The sequence below is a fragment of the Nicotiana attenuata genome, unplaced genomic scaffold (genome assembly GCF_001879085.1).
Source record: "Nicotiana attenuata strain UT unplaced genomic scaffold, NIATTr2, whole genome shotgun sequence".
NCBI lineage: Eukaryota > Viridiplantae > Streptophyta > Magnoliopsida > Solanales > Solanaceae > Nicotiana > Nicotiana attenuata.
In genome coordinates this window covers 196,032-209,647 of record NW_017670719.1, presented here as the reverse complement: position 1 = coordinate 209,647, position 13,616 = coordinate 196,032, and positions in this window count along the sequence as shown.

Here is a 13,616-nt window from a genome sequence, read left to right as displayed (position 1 = left end):
ATTTTTCACTGTCTAGTAACATAAGAACATATCCCAGCACCTATCATATATGTTCATGTCAATTGAAAGTCACTTGTCCGTATAAAGCATCTCTGAAATTTGAGATCCTCACAAATCCATCATAGGAAGATCTTTTGCTTGCGCAACTAAATATAATGTCCATCTCCACTTAGATCATTCGATAGTAACTCACATTGTTCCTAGTATTGTAGTTTCCCATGATGGGGCCTCGTATAGCAACTTGAGAGTTACTATTGCAAAAACATGTTTAGCTCATAACAAGTGTTCATTTTCTCTTTACACATCTAAAACTTGTTTTGACTGTGTTCCTTAGTTAGTAAACTCACTGCGCTCGTCTCCGAATCTTCTTGGATAACCACGAAAGAGCGCATCCTACCATGAGTTGCTTTAACACTTCCTTTATCATACGATCCTTAATAGGCTCTCCGTCAGGACCGAATGCAGTTTTGAGGGTATCATAGCATCATGTCTGTTTCTCATGTTTTTCCCATTCTTCATTAGCAACTGGGTACTTTTCAAGTCACAAAACCCATGGAGAACTCATTATGAACAATCTCAAACCTTCCATGATTACTCAATAGTGCCGCCCTTGGTTCTGTTCTCTTTAACACTCGGCTTCTAGAATCACTTACTATGCCATCGTCACGTGCGGAGAGTTTACTATCCTTAACATTCCACATCCCTACGTGGATATGGGTTTATCATTTGTTTTTCTCCGTGAAGCATCATATTAGCCATGAGGACCTCTCTAACCGATGCGTGATATTAGTTCGATATTAGGATTTCCTACATGCATTGTTTCACACGTGTATGGTTAAGGTTAAGAAGCTTTGCCGCGACCTTTCCCTCCCAACTTCAGATTTTTCACATGTAATGAACATATTAATTTCAAGGAAAAATCTATCGTATCTCTTCCTCTCATATAGGATCAACTATCCAGAATGTTTAAGTTCCCAAAGTAATAACCTCACAAGCACTCAACCTCTTTTTTCAACCTTGTGTGTTTGGGGGCGTATTTTCCTTGTGTGAAATATTATTAAGAGCGTAATGCAACATCATGTATTTTTGAAACCTCTATCACATTCATAGTGCAACAATCTTCTCATTTCGAGTCCAACTGCTTTTCCCCACACCCAAGGAGACATCTTATGTCACGTCCTTGGCTATTTCTCCTTAAGGCTTACTAGTGCTAAACAAGGCACACATGGAATAAAACAATTGCCATTATCCCTTTTATATCTCATCGTCTTCCAGGAATAACGAATTATACGTAGGTCTCATTTGTCGAATGAATGATTTTGTCACAATGATTAACCATGTCAGCAGTATTGGTAGTAGCCTTCATATCTCTTAGGATATAACCCGCTGAAATGCCCCTTCTCAACACATTAGCAGATTCTTGGACAATTCCCACTCAATCTCTATAGAGAGTTGTAGATCCAAACATATCAAAGAAGAAGCATAATTCCTTGATCAATAGAATTGGGTAGGAAACTCTGTGGTCATATTCATTCAAACACATCGTAGAATACGGAGGAGAAGGAGGTTGAAGGTCGCCAAAAGTTTAATTCGGGTGTTCGGCGTATTGATATGGAGTTTCAATATTTTTTCCATGAAAAAACTATGTATATTGATAATGAAGGTAAAGTAGGTGCAGTACACATTGGGTTCTATGGAATCTTGAAGGAAATAGGCCGAACTATGCGTATGATGTAACTCATCATTCTTCTCCATGCACCTGGTGCTTCATGTGACTACGTCAAAGAAGGTAGTTGGAAATCCTTTGTCTATCATTTCGAGGAGGATATTGAAGGTGAAGTTAATGGATAAGTGGCTTATGAGAGGTACCTAATTGTAATCCTTATTAGACAAGCCCAGAAGTTGGGATTGCCACCGTTAAAGTGCTATGGAGAAGTTTGTGAGTCGAGGAGGTCACATCGAAGGCCGAGGGTATTGTGGAAATAAAATATTCTCAATTGTTTGTATAGCCAAATGGTTTTGATTCAAAAGGTACTTTCTATGCCTTATGATTCAAATATGTAGAATTAACGTCAAGAAACCACTTTTGATAATGTAATGCTTGTGATGTTGAGATTAGTGTCATTGATATATAATGTGATGCTTTGTTGATTGTGTACGTGTCGTTTGGTGTGTTTTATTTGGTTCTTAGACAACTGGATAGGCCCAACTAAAGGGGACACTTTGCCAAAATTTCTAAAAAAATTGGGAGTTAGTCAAAATTTGGGGGCTTGAGATGTGTGAAAGAAGAGATGAGCTACGTTACGTGTTTTTGGAGGACTTTACTCCTCATTCAAGGACCAATGATCCTAAGCAAGGGAGGATGTAAGGCCCCGTAAAATATTCTCCAAGGAATTTAAGATTTTTGTGCTGCCGAGGTAAGCTAATGAGCTTGGTCGCCGCGGTACGGATATTTTGGGTTGAAGAATACATAGAGGGGTTGGAGAAAAATTTTGTGGAAGGCAATTCTGCGTTTAGATTTGCGACTGCAGATCCACTTTGCACGCCACATAGCCATCGCAGAGTTGAGTAGAAAAATTATTGAATTTCGAAGGTCGTTTTAATGTCCACTATGCGACTGCATAATGTTTCGCAGTCCACACCTCCGTCGTATATTTAGCATGACAAATTTCAGAGGTGTGATTATGCAGTCTATTTCGAGGCCGCGTAAATGATCTACGAACTGCATACCTAGCGCATACTTGTTCTGGCTAGCCCAGTTTTTGGGACCATTTTTGCGGTCAATTTTGCGGGCTGAATAACCGTTCTGAGGTCACTCTGCAACCGTAGAGTTGAGTTCAGAGTGTCCATTATTTTTATAACCCGACCCCATTTGGATTAAAAGCCTTTGGGCCTCGCTATGGAATCACTAATTAGATGTATTAGAGAGAAGAGAGCATCTTAGAGAGAATGGGAGAAGACCTAGCAAATATAATCATAAATCATTGTCCCAATCTTAAACATTCAAGGGAATCACTCACTAAACCATCATAAATCAAGGCAATTCCTTTTCCTAATCCTGCATGCAGGAGGTTACGGGTTTAAGTGTAAGGCCTCGTAAAATTTCACCTAAAAAGTCGGGTTTTCGTGGCGTCAAGGTAGATTAATGTGATTGTGGGTTGTACAGTACATCGGGGAGTTGAAAGTATAATTTTGCAGACCTTGGTGTTTCTGCAGGACACCATGCAACCGCAGAACCACTTTGTGGGCCGCAGATCGGCCGCGGAATGAGGCAGAACATGAGCTAATTTTGAAGACCATTATGCGGTCAACAATTTCACAAGGAAAACTCACAAAATCTTCATCTAAGAAGTAATATTCCATACCCTAGAGTTCAATTTCTATTTTGGGGTAGAATATGGGTAATGGGGAGTGTGATTCTTAGGTATGGGGGTGTTATCTATGTATGCATGTACTAACAAAGTTCTGGGAAGGTGGTTAAGCTGAAAAAGGTAGATATTGTGTTGTGGGATTAAGGAATCCACCATAGGAGGGCCTTGAAAACATAATGCCCGCCTAGTGTTTGATAAAATGATCAAGTGAGACAAAAACCACGAAAGTGTTCCTAAATTGTGATTAATTTTGTTACGTTTCCTAATAGATTGAGGTTGCTAGGATTTCCGGATGATTTTACTACTTAAGGGAGCTCAAAGAATGGTATGTTGGCTAAAATCCTCTTGTGGAATAGTAGCCTATGATGTCCTCGTAAGATGTAATTATGATTGGCTCAAGCGCTTATGTCTCATGTTCCGAGGTGTTTCTTATAAATAAATTTGACTATTTTGAATAAACTCTGTGTCGAAGATATATGTTCAAATTATATTCCTAATGTTCTCATTATATTGTGTTATCCTTCAAGATTGTAATCAAATTGACCATGTGTCGAATTACTAAGAATTCAATAATGTCTCACTTGCTAGTTATTATGCCAAATTGAGGAAGAAAGGTCAATGTGCCTAAGACTCTTATTTGATCATATGTGTACTAAAATTCATGATTAGAGATGCTTTGTTTTAGTTAGTCAATGATTTATGGTTGAAAGTTAAAAGGGGGACACGAAATATGAAATATGACCGACGTGCCAAGAATGATATTATATTTGTGGCCACGAGTGCCAATGAAATGAAAAGTTGATTAAATGACTATGAAATGAGCTGAAAATCCTTTAAATAATAAAAAATTTGGGAGTATCGCTATTCACCGAGGAATGATAGGTTGAAATAACCTAACACTGAAACTGCACATGCATGTGTAGGAGTGGATTGTGATTATTCCCTTTATTTGGGATGAGATTTATGTGATGAGATTATTCCACTTCAATGGGATGAGATGATTGCTAGAAAAGGGCGATGTCGATCCGCATTGTGGTGAGACAGCCTAGCCGATCGCCTCGAGATCTGACGCCATGCTGCACATATGGCGGTGATTGTACTTGATATTGTGACTGAGATTGTGATTTTACTTGAGATTGTTACTGAGATTTCTTTGGGTGAGACGGCATAGCCAATCGTGCTGAGATTCGACTCCGTGCTACAGATACATTGGTTTATTGTTGCTAAAGATCTCCCAACCTATAATACAGAAAATTACTTGAAATGTTATCTTGCTCCTAACTTGATGACTTGGTATTATTTGAGGCTCTCGTTGATCCTACGATTGTTCTCCCTTGTTTTATTACTCGTTCTTTTGAGAGGTTGTTTAGTTATTCTTACTAGTACTGTTCCATATGTGCTAACGTCCCTTTTACCGGTGGCGTTGCATCTTTAATAGATGGAGGTGGTTCCACAGCAGGCGGCTTTGTTCAGTAATAGTGGTACACCCTCTTCCTAGCTGACTTGGTAAGCTCAACTTCATTTCGGGTTCGTTTATATTTTGTTCATTTTTTAATTTTTTGAGATATAGGCGGGGCCTTGTTGTCGGCACTATCATAGTACTCTTATGTATCTATTAGAGGCTCTGTAGGCATAGTGTGGGTTGTATGTTGGTATTGAGAAAGTCAAATGAGTAATATTGTGTTTGTACCACATGTTCGACTTCAAACTATGAAAGTGTATGTATTTTGAGAAATTATAAATGATGTAAGTAATGGTAATGGATTGGTGTTGCTCACATGATATTCTCCTTGTCTAATTAATGAATATTTTCTCTTTAATCATGGGTGAGTTCGGGTATGAGGTATTGTACATGCTTGCTCAGCCAGGTTATCTCGGTCGACCGTCGGCTGCGTTCCCCGAGTGTAAGGCCCCGTGAAATTTATACTAAAGGCATAACACTTCGTCGAGTCAAAATTTCCGTATATGTGTTGAGAATATGTAACATTTTACTGATTTTGCACTTAAAAACCAAGAGTCAAAATTTTCCAGAAAATTGCCATTATGCGGTCCAGAATGCGGTCGCAGATCAGTTATGCGGACCGCATTTCTGCCGCAGAGTGAAATAGAAGAATTGTCAAAATTGATGTTGAAGATGCGGTCCATTATGCGATCGCATAACGGATATGCGTAGCGCATAATCGTCGCATTAATTCCTCAAGGATTTGTGAAAGTCAGTTCTGCGGTGCAAAGTACGACCGCATAACAGGAATGCGGACCGCATTCCTGTCGCAGACCCAAATAGACCCTTCCGAGTTTTGAGGGCACTTCTGCGGTCCAATTTGCGGACCGTATTTCGATTCTGCGATCGCAAAATGCGACCGCAGATCTTGCTCGGGCTTCTATTTTTCTAAATTTTAAAACCCGACCCCTTTGTAATAAAACACCCCAACCCCTAATTTTTAACATTCTACTGAACAAAAATAAAAGAGGGGAAGAGAGGGTTCTTGAGAGAGAAAGAGATTTCCATCAATTTGGTTCTTTAAAACTATCCGGGCCGGGAAAATTCAAAGTAATTGTCCTCATCCCCATCCTTACAGGTAAAATCCCTAACCTTTTTCCTTGATTTTCAGATTTAAACTAGGGGGAGTCTCATGCATTAATTCTTGAAAGTTATGGTTGAAATTGTGCATGCATGTCTATTAAAACCTAAAATCTAGTAGGAGTAATTGGGTGGGAGCAAAGACTTGTGCAAAGAAGGGGTTAATAACCTAAATACGTTCGCGTGGTGATTGTGAACCTTGAATTCTAAGTTATGTGTATTAATTTGTGCACTATATTGGCGTTGCTAGATTATTTGGTGAATTGGAAGTAGAAATTAAAAAGGAATTCAGCTCCAAGTATGTATGGCTAATTTTGACCTTTGTAAAATCACCTTGTTTGGTGTACAAATATTTGGTATGTGATATCTACGTGGATTATTTGTGAAACTAAATTCTTGTGATTGGTATGTGTTTACTTATGCGTAATATTTGTGAATTCATGTGATTAATATTCCTTGAACGTTGTTGGTTAAGTCTTCCGATATGATAGTGCAAGTAAATGGCAACAAACAAAATGTGTGTGTGTGTGTGAATGTGTTTGTGTGGTAAGAGTTGTGTAACAAATGATGGATAGGAATCGTAATTGATGCAATTAAAGCAATTGGGGTAATATCATATGTGGCTTATCGTGGGCAATTATCGTTGTGACTTAAATTGTACATTGGGCTGTTGAATAAGATGGTAATGGCATTGATGGTTATGGAAATACTTTGAGAATTGTGCTGCTATTCCTTGATAATTGTTGTTGGTGTCCTTGTGAATTGTTATTGTTGTTGTGTTGCTTGTGAATTGTGATTGTTCGGTGGGATCGGGTTGAGCGCCGCAACACGAAGTAATAAGGTGTGGGTTGTGGTGATAAGGGTGGCCGAGGTAATAAGGGTGGCCGAGGTAATAAGGGTTGAAAGTGATCGAAATCTTTATTGAAATGAAAATATGAGAAAGTTGTGAAATCATTGATGTGAAAATGTTGATAGGGCAAATGGAGAGATTGTAAACTTGTTTGGCTTGTTGTTTCCTTTCATGTGTATTTGATTGTTGATTCCATTACTACTTGTTACTTGTGTATGGTTTGAGTTTTCTTAGGGAAATGTTTGTTCATACATACCAGTACAATTCAAGTGTATTGACGTCCCTTTTGCCGGGGGCGCTACATTCGTGTTATGATTGTAGGTGGATCCATAGCAGGTACTCCAGTCCACCGACCGTAGCTCCCTTTTCACTTTCCGTCAGGTGTATTGGTGAGCCCTTTTCCTCTCGAGGCCCTGCGTGGCTCATGCCGCTTTTATTCCGGAGTCATGTTTAGGGTAATTGTGTAAGGTATAGCCGGAGCCTTGTTACCGGCAAGTATTATATTATCCTTTGTATCCTTAGAGGCTCCGTAGACTGTAAATGTGGGTTATGAACTTATGTAATTGTATGTCGGGCAATGTAAGTTGTAATCTTTGTTAAGTAACCAAGTATGTTGTGCATATTTTGAAAAAGTTGATTTCAATTATAAACTGGTTAATTCCTTGATTAATGAGTAATGAAAATACGGGGTAACACGTGGGGTAGGAAAGGCACCCAGGTCCGCTTGACCGAGGCTACCCGGTCGGGCGCAGGTCATGTCCCTCGGTTTGGGGCGTGACAAACTTGGTATCAGAGCCTAAGGTTTTAATGTGTCCTAGGATGTCTCAGAGCTGTGTCTAGTAGAGTCCTTCTTATCGGTGTGTTGTCGACCACATCTATAAGTTGGAGGCTATTCGGACATTTAGGAATTTCACCCTTCTTTGATACTCCAACCGTGCGATAGAGCTCAAGTTAGGGAGTTGATTTCCTCTCTAAGTCTTATTCTCAATATTGGTAACCTTGATACCATAATCCGCGAATTTGAAGCATGTAAGGAGGGATTGATCCCACCATTAAGTCCGAGTGGATTGCCCAAGGACTTGTTAGGAGAATGTATTGAGATGTGGATGAATTGGTAAAACATATCCCTAAGAGGGGAGTGTCCTTGTCCCTATTGATTTCTCTGCACCACCAGATCATGTAGTATATCAGTATGTTACCTATGTACGTTAGGGATGTGGAGTCGAGGAGTTTCGATTAAGTTATTGCCCTACCAACCTAAAGTCATTAAGAGAGTCAAATGAAAATTTCTACTCATTGTTTATGTACATCCATGTTGAAGAGTTCTCATAAACATGGTCTTAACAAGGTGTTGAATAACAAATCATTGCGTGTATCGACTCTTTGAACGAGACGCACTATTCGTGAATCTACTCTATTGTAAATTCTCTCATTTACATTCTTGTGGAATTAAGTTCTATGATTATGCCCTTGAATTGAGTTATAACTCTAGGATTGATACTTCCCACTTGCTCTTCCTAAATGCTCACCAAGGGACTATATCCGATGAATTTCTTATAGAATCTTTTTATTTAATTGGACAAAATCTACTCTGCCTATACATGTACCATTTTAAAAATTACCTATGTGGTGTCAAGTTCCATGCAAAGCATCCCAGCGTTGCGATCCTTCTCGAGTCACTCTTTTACTCAGTTGTGTATATAGCTTATATGGTTTGAACAGTCAATCCACTCTCTTGCGAATATCATCATGAAATCTTCTCACTGCCTAGTAATATACGAGCATACCTTAACACCTATCACATGAGTGCATGTCAATCGAAATGGTCATCATGTGCATAAAGTCTCTCGGAAAATTGGGATCCTCACATCCCCGTCATAGGAAATTATTGTGTTGCCATAACTTTCGTATCCACTTGGGACATCCCGCAGTAATTAGCTCTCTTTGTCTTAGTATTGTGGTTGCTCGTGGCATGGTCGTATATTGCAATTGGGAGTTAATATAGCAGAAGCATGTCCAGCTCATAACAAATGTTTACTTTCTCTTTACACCTCCATAACATCTGTTCATTGTGTTCTTTAGTTAGTGAATCCATTGTGCCAATTTCCCCACACTTGTTCGATAACCATGAGAGAACATATCCTTCCATGAGTCATGGTAACACTTCCTTTCTCGTAAGGACCCCTACTAGGCTCTCCGTCAAGACCAAGCACACCTTTGGGGGTTATTATAGCACAACGCCTGTTTCTCATATTCTTCTGTATTTCATTAGCATCTGGGTAGTTCTCAAGTTGAAATCCATGAAGAACTCATTTTGAACATCTGCAAACCCTCCATGATTATTCTATACTATCTCATTAGGTTCTCATATCACTTCAAGTTCATCAAGGGTTGATAGCATACCACAATTACTGAAATTGAATGATCTCTTTCTGATAATGGATTATCTACACTTGTGCTAGTCCAACGATCTGCTTATCAGTCTAACTCTCGCCTTTAGGTTTTTGGTTGACAAAGGAGAAATACACCTAGTAACACATTCATATGTCAAAGCCTTTCTCTCCGTTAAGTCTTATAGCATCTCCCAATGTGGTTTGCAATAGCTGGTTGTGTAGAAGTGTGTTGTAGTGCTTCATTATGAAGTAGAGTTGCTAAACATAATTGGGTTTTAGAAATTCTGGAGTTATACATCACGTGACTTCATACAGAGATCTTCTTAAAAAAAGGGGGTTAACTTCTCGTAATCGCTTTATATTACCACCCTTCCTAGTGGATACAATATAAAGGTTACTTCCATAAGGCTCTTTCACTTTCTTTTCATTCGTTTTGCATGGTGTGTTGTTTACCCGTAATCTTCAATGCGATATCATCTCAATGACTTGACTAGTCATCCAACTATACGATCCAATTAAATTCACCTCATTTTTATACTCTACAAGTACCCTTTTCTAAAAGGACACTAAAAGTGGGTAAATCCCCCTTTACTATGGACTTCTAATATCTTCGGCTTAGTTTAAGCTTGTTGGTTCCAAGTGGTGCTCATTAGTTTTTCTATACTACTATCTATTTTATCTGATAACTCTCATTGTAAAATTCATTTACGTTTCATGGCATCAAAGAGGAAGTCTTGTAGCATTAAGGAAGGGGACATATTCCTTTTGTTAAAATAAATAAATATTGTGGGTATTCTTTGTAGATGTTCTTCTAAAAACCATTTGCCTGCTCTGCTTATCCATGTGACTAGATAACCCAGGTTACTTCTCCTCGATAAATACATTAAGACGTCTCATTCTTTCGAACTTATCCATGGGAGCACTTTGAGGTCTTGTTTTATACCAACTCGTAATGGTTTTAAGTACTTTCTCGTCATTGTTAATGATTTTCTAGGACCACGAGGGCATATCTATTGGGTTTCAAAAAGTAATGATTTTTCCTTAAGGCTCAAGATTTAATTTTCCTGATTTCAAACCAAAGTGTATGTCCTTTTCAAAAGTCTTAAATGGGTCGGATTGAATGGGTTACGTGGCCTCCTTCTCACTCGACTTCTAGAATAATTGACTATATCATTTTCATGTGAGGGGAGTTTTGCTACCCTTGGTATTCCATCTCTTTGGGTGGATAGGAGTGTCATTTGTCTTTCTCCCCGAAGCATCATGTTAACCATTAGAACGCCTCTAACCAATACATGATTTCATCCCAACATTTAGATGTCCGAGGTATGTGGTTTTACTCGTGAAAGGGGTGAGATTAGATGCCTTCAGAATTTTTGCACATATCATGAGCATATTGATTTGAGAGACAAGTGTCCGTATCTTTAGTTCTCTCATATATGATCAACTATCAGGAAGGGTTAAGCTGTCTAAAATGTGATAATCTCATAATTGTTCAACTTCTTTTCATCCTCATGGGCTTACGACATAGATTCCTTGTGTCAGCTAACGTCAGGAGTGTAATTCCACTTCATGTATTTTGAATCCCATACCGCATTCAAGTTACCAGAGCATGAATTGATTTTCCCTTCACCCTAGGGAACGACTGGGTCATGTACTTGAATATCCTTCCTTAATGATTCCTATTGCCAATGTACTACTTACCCGTATGCCTCATTTGTGTAATAATTGACGTCGTCACAGTGATTAACCATGTCAGCATAGTTAGTTGTAACTTTCGTGTCCCTTAGCATATAACCTCAGAAAGTACTCTACTCAGCACATTAATGGATTCCTGAATAACTCCAGCCTGATCTTGAACTCTGTTGTTCCTCATTGTATTAGATCCATTGGGTATTGTAAGTTCAGACAAGTCAAAGATGAAGCTTCACAGTATGATCACATGTATATTTGATAGGTAATTTTATGGTCGGTGTATGATAGCACATCTTAGAGTAATTGTTGAAGGTCATCAAGGGTTTAGTGTGAGTGTTCGCCTAGAGATTTTGAGTTTAGGGTGAGCAGGCTATTCTCAATATTTTCCCCTGAAGATGTTATGTGAGTTGATAATAAAGGTTGCATAAGTGTATTCCACATTAGGCCGCACTTTTTGTGCATTCACATGCCTATGTCTAAGAAGGTAGGTGGATATCAATTGTGAATCATTCCGGTGGAAATCATTGTTAGTGGATAGTCCTTGTTAAGTAAGTTTAGGGGTCGAAATTGCTCCGATGAATGTGTTCTGGCGATCGTGCGAACTCTTATCTCTAAAACAAAACTAATATTGTGTTCAAATTGGTTCTTTACTAAATGCTTTACTATTGAAATTCCCCAAGCTGTGTATGCAAAAGTGTGTCAAATGATTGGATATGTGTAAGTAGAGGGGCGATAAATTGTGTGCCAGCTACAAGGATAATAGGAACTGTGTAATGGTGCATAAAAATGTATTTTGGGGGCTCTCTGAATAACTTCATATCACGTTTTTCAAACCAACTGATTTATTTTCCAAAAAATTGCCATTAAGCGGTCCAGAATGCGGTCGCAGATCACTTATGCCGACCGCATTTCTGCCGCAGAGTGAAATAGAAGAATTGTCAAAATTGATGTTGAAGATGCGGTCCATTATGCGATCGCATAACCAATATGCGTACCGCATAATCATCGCATAAATTCCTCAAGGATTTGTGGAGGTCAGTTCTGCGGTGCAAAATGCGACCGCATAACAGGAATGCGGACCGCATTCCTGTCGCAGACCCAAACAGACCCTTTAGAGTTTTTGGGGCACTTCTGCGGTCCAATTTGCGGACCGCATTTCGATTCTGCGATTATAGAATGCGACCGCAGATCTTGCTGGGGCTTCTATTTTTCTAAATTTTAAAACCCCACCTCTTTGTAATAAAACACCCCAACCCCTCATTTTTAACATTCTTCTGAACAAAAATAAGAGAGAGGAAGAGAGGGTTCTTGAGAGAGAAAGCGATTTCCATCAATTTGGTTCTTCAAAACTATCCGGGCCGGGAAAATTCAAAGTAATTGTCCTCATCCCCATCCTTACAGGTAAAATCTCCAATCTTTTTCCTTGATTTTCAGGTTTAAACTAAGGGGGGGGGGGGAGTCTCATGCATTAATTCTTGAAAGTTATGGTTGTAATTGTGCATGCATGTCTATTAAAACCTAAAATCTAGTAGGAGTAATTGGGTGGGAGCAAAGACTTGTGCAAAGAAGGGGTTAATAAGCTAAATATGTTCGGGTGGTGATTGTGAACCTTGAATTCTAAGTTATGTGTATTAATTTGTGCACAATATTGACGTTGCTAGATTATTTGGTGAATTGGAAGTAGAAATTAAAAAGGAATTCAGCTCCAGGTATGTATGGCTAATTTTGACCTTTGTAAAATCACCTTGTTTGGTGTACAAATATTTGGTATGTGATATCTACGTGGATTATTTGTGAAACTAAATTCTTGTGATTGGTATGTGTTTACTTATGCGGAATATTTGTGAATTCATGTGATTAATGTGCCTTGAACGTTGTTGGTTAAGTCTTCCGATATAATAGTGCAAGTAAATGGCAACTAACCAAATGTGTGTGTGTGAATGTGGTTGTGTGGTAAGAGCTGTGTAACAAATGATGGAAAGGAATCGTAATTGATGCAATTAAAGCAACTGTGATAATATCATATGTGGCTTATCGTGGGCAATTATCGTTGTGACTTAAATTGTACATTGGGCTGTTGAATAAGATAGAAATGGCATTGATGGTTATGGAAATACTTTGTGAATTGTGCTGCTATTCCTTGAGAATTGTTGTTGTTGTCCTTGTGAATTGTTGTTGTTGTTGTGTTGCTTGTGAATTGTGATTGTTCGGTGGGATCGGGTTGCGCGCCGCAACATGAAGTAATAAGGTGTGGGTTGTGGTGATAAGGGTGGCCGAGTAATAAGGGTGGCCGAGGTAATAAGGGTGGAAAGTGATCGAACTCATTATTGAAATGAAAATATAAGAATGTTGTGAAATCATTGATGTGAAAATGTTGAAAGGGGAAATGGAGAGATTGTAAACTTGTTTGGCTTGGTTGTTTCCTTTCATGTGTATTTGATTGTTGATTCCATTACTACTTGTTACTTGTGTATGGTTTGAGTTTGCTTAGGGCAAAGTTTGTTCATACATACCAGTACAATTAAAAATGTACTGACCTCCCTTTTGCCGGGGGCGCTACATTCGTGTTATGATTGTAGGTGGATCCATAGCAGGTACTCCAGTCCACCGACCGTAGCTCCCTTTTCACTTTCCGTCAGCTGTATTGGTGAGTCCCTTTCCTCTTGGGGCCCTGCGTGGCTCATGCTGCTTTTATTCCGGAGTCATGTTTCGGGTAGTTGTGTAAGGTA